Source organism: Podarcis cretensis (assembly GCF_951804945.1).
Source record: "Podarcis cretensis genome assembly, chromosome: Z".
NCBI lineage: Eukaryota > Metazoa > Chordata > Lepidosauria > Squamata > Lacertidae > Podarcis > Podarcis cretensis.
The window spans coordinates 42,294,470-42,298,670 of NC_137184.1; the positions used below are offsets into that span (position 1 = coordinate 42,294,470).

Consider the following 4,201-nt stretch of genomic DNA (forward strand, 5'->3'; position numbering starts at 1 on the left):
CAAGCATTTTACTACACTATTTTTTCTGGCTTATTATTTATTTTCTTTATTTCTTTCTCTGGGTCTAAGACTTCTTGGAATAATCAATGATTTGCAATATCTCCCCCCTCCCCAAAGAGAGTAAAAGCAACTGGCAGAAGGGAACTCTTTGAAGTTGGTGAAGTTGGTCCTATGCCAACACCCCCTCTTGGGTGGAGCCACATAGAGGAATAAGGAAGGGTGGTGGGGAAGGAAGGAAAACCTATTATAACTCCTCCCTGCTAATCTCCCACAAGTGTGCGCTCCGAGAGAGGAAATCTGCTAAATGCCTTAGGGAGAGCAATGATCTGGACAGTGTTGCAGGAAGCAAAGTGAGAACAGGCAAAGCTAGAGGAGGACACATTTGGTGCTGTTCAGGAGGGATCCTGGGCTTACAGTATGGAAACCTGCTGTGTAGGTTTTGTAAATTCAGCATCACTTCACATGGTGCAAGCAGATTCAGCCAAAGAATGAATGGTTTATTTTGTTCATAGAACTGATCTATGGAACTCACTGACACTGGAAGTCAACTGTCACCAAGCTTATTGAAAGGCTATTCATTTGCGTGAGTGGTTTTTACCCTGCTGTTCATCTGGAAAAAGGCTCCCGCAGAGGCTTACAGAGATCAAGGATAAGACATTCCTTGCACTTCAGCTCGCAGTTAAAAAGAAAAAAGACAGACACACAAAGGAAGGGGCTGGAGAGGGATGCGGGGAGAAAGACCAAACTCAGACACTTATAATGAACAGCTAGAATGGGAACAGTTCAAGAGGAGGAGCCAAAAGTTGTTGGTCCCTCAGAAAAGCCGGTGGCTCTGGCTGCTTCCTTATTTTGTCCTTTGGTGGTGCTGAAGGAATCGCTGGTCCTAGGCGGCTGAGGAAGGGACTGACTGCCCTTCTCTCCCTCTGCACAAGTTGACAATTTTGAGTTAAAATTGCCAGTACAATCCATCCATCTCAAGATAAGCACAAACATTTTGTTGCTGGAAGAAATTAACGACAGGAAGCAGAACCCCCATTCAGTAGCTAACTTTGATGGAGGGTTGGCTGGGCAGTGGAATGAGTGATGGTGGCAGAGGTTGCCAATGAACCAACACCACCCTTTCACGTGAACTGCTGCCAAATCCCACTGCTCACTCACACTCTCCCCCCCACCCCACCCCAGAGTTGACAACTGTTAGGTTTTTCTGCCTTCCTTGGTCTGTTCTACTTCCTGATAGGCCATTTAATTGGCTTTCATTGGCGGGGTGGTTTGTTCTGGTAGCCACAGCTTCAGCTGGTAACCAATGTTAAATGGAGATGGCCCTAAGTATTGGGAGCCCTGGGACTGCTGTATCTTATAAACTGCTGGACTGTTCCTGGAGGGGCTGGAAAGGACTGAGGGATAGCAGCCTACATTTGTGGACCGCACACAGGAACAGGGCCTCCCAGGGGCATAGCATGGGTTGCCAGTGCCTGGGGTGGGGCAGATGTTGCGTCCCCTGGTGGACTGGGCAGCGGTCAGTCCCTTCCCCTGCCAGGGTGTCTCTCCTTGCAAACTAGTCCCAACCTGGGAGCAGGGATAAGGCAGAGAAACACGAATTTCCAGAGCTCCACTGTATTGTCTCACTCTCTAATCCTTGCATCGAAGCTCTCTGGGCAATGCACGCAGCTCTGGCAGTACTTTCCTGCCTTCCCTCCCTCCCTCCCTCTCAGCTGACCCAGGGGTGCACATGGGTGTCCCTTCACTGGCCACGAGAAAGAGGCACTGCGCCAGCCCCGAAGGCCTGGCCCAGGCATGGCTTGCCTCCCTTCAGCTCTGACGTCAATGAGGGAGCCTGTTATGGAGGTGCCTGGTTGCACCCTCTCAGAAATTTGTGCCCGGTGCCATGTGTCCCACGCTACAGCCATACAGCAGTGCACTATCTGCAGTATAGTAAACACTGTGCAAGCATGCAGGTCCCATGTTATGGGGAGAAGGACAAAAGTGACCAGAATCTGGACGCACCAGTCCCAAGCACCAGTTCTTCACCATGAAGCCTTTTGGCTTTGCTTTGCTCAGCTTGAGCAGCACAAGAAAGACTTGTCCAAAAGTTATGCAACATCATGATGAACAGCTATGCTAAACCCTCCAGAATTATTCTGCATTGGGCTCTCTGTTCGCAATGTGATTTGCATCTATACATAAACATCTAATGTTCCTTTCTTTGCTGTTGTCTGCTCTGTTGCATCTCAGCCACATAATGTACTAACACTTTGCCCCTAGCCAAGGCAAATAAAGACAAAACTATGCGTCTTTAGCATATTTCCATTTTAACTGTTGATTTCAATATTTCCAGGGGGAGGCTCAGGAAGATATGCAACAGAATGAGAAAGCAGATCCTTGAAGAAGAAGAAGAAAAAAGACAAAAGTGGAAGCATTTTTGTGATGTAGAAAAATTGCTACAGATCATGTTACAGTTCTCTCTAATGTTGATACATATTTTATAAATCAGAGAGTGCAATTACAGCTGTGTCCAGGATGGTTAGATTCCCACACAGCACCTACATATTTCCAGATTTTTGTAGAGATCTTGTTGATTTATTCATAGTTGTATACAGTGATAAGATTTGTGGTAAAGTGAGCAGACCACTGACCTATGGATGACATATGACAGAAAGGCCTCTCTTGTTTTGGACCAATTCTGATGGCCTTCAGGTTGAGGGCAATAGTGCCTTACAGGCAGAGCAGGGCAGTATCCTGTGCCATGTATCTCATGTGCCATGGCAAGGCAGGAGCAACAGGGCCTAAGACTGGATCTAGACACGTAAAAAAAATGTTTTAGGAAAACACATTGTAAACCTCAAAATGGGAAACCGTGTTGCCAAAAGACAGGACTCCACAGCACCATCTGGTGTCACAGTGTTATAACGCATTTAAAACACTTTTTCTTTACTAATGTAGTTGAGTCAGTCCACAGATAGCTCTGAGAGAGCAAATTGCTCCCACAGAGTTTGGGAGCAGACAGAGACCGTGTACACAATGTACATTAAAGGCACACGGCTTCCCCCAAGGAAACTTCAGAACTGTAGTTTACCCTCCCCCCTCAAGAGCTGCAATTCCCAGCAGGCTTAATAAACTACAGTTCCCAGAATTCTTTGAGTGAAAATAACTTCTGGATAACTTTAGATTCCTAAAGGGCCAGCCTTTTGGCCTGCGGGCAGGCACTCCTTCTCTTCTTCATAGCCTCTCATCTGTTGTGCTCCTTTTGCTGCTGACCCACTGAGGTGGGGTGTTTGGTTCCTCAGGTGAAGGCACCCATGAGGGAGCTGGTTATGGCCCCATAGCCCTTGGTGGTTTGGGAGGTTGTTCTGGGGCTCCTCTCCATCTCAGGTTCCCAGGCTCTGAGTCTTGGTTGCCTCTGGACTCTTGGCTCATGACAGACAGTGCTTGGATTCACACAAGCACCAGCACAACCCAAACAATGCAACCTGGATTCTGAATGAAGTGCACAATCTAGGCACACCTGCATGTCTGTTTATTTTGCATAATTTATCAGTGGGTAAGACATTTAAGCAGTGCCCCACTTGGGGCGACCATGGAAGCCCAGATCTGTTCCTGTTTTGCTTTCTCAGCCATTCCCACCTGCATGAGCCTAAGACTACAGAAAGGCATTCAAGGACTAGTTCACATGTGCATATTCACTGCATGATGACTGTATTAATGGCATGCTTGTGTGAAGCAACAACCATCTAGTTACAGGCAAAACTTCCTATTGCCCAATTAAACTAAGCTGCTCAACTAAGACAGTTCACACAATCTGCAAGTGTGAACTGACCCTCACAGAGCTTAACTGGGCAGTCAGATGTGACAGCAAAGACATAGAAAGAACAAAAACTCCTTATGGGTTTGGGGAAAGGCTGGAATTAAGGTGCGAGGGCCAAGGCCAGAGGAAACCCATACCCTCCTTCATTTCTCCGATGAAAATAGGGACATCCCAACATTTCTGATGAAAATTGGGGTGCCCTGCCATACCCTCCAGCATTTCTCTAGTGTAAATATGGACATCCTAAGGAAGAGCAGGACATTTCAGGATCAAATCAGATGGCTTCTGTAAATCCAGGACTGTCCCTGGAAAAAAATGAGACTTGGAGGTCCTAGAAACCTAGACATTTCACAGCCGTGGCATGACTTCTAAAAGTGAAAAACTTCCAGTATAATATAA

At 46.9% G+C, this 4,201-nt stretch overlaps 1 long non-coding RNA gene across 1 annotated transcript; it reads left to right on the top strand.

Moving 5' to 3' along the window:
• Positions 1-515: 515 nt before the first annotated feature.
• On the top strand, positions 516-3,130 carry LOC307207749. Its single transcript, XR_013834824.1, has 2 exons — positions 516-583; positions 2,336-3,130. It is a non-coding gene; the product is annotated as an uncharacterized lncRNA (long non-coding RNA).
• The last annotated feature ends 1,071 nt before the right edge of the window (positions 3,131-4,201 follow it).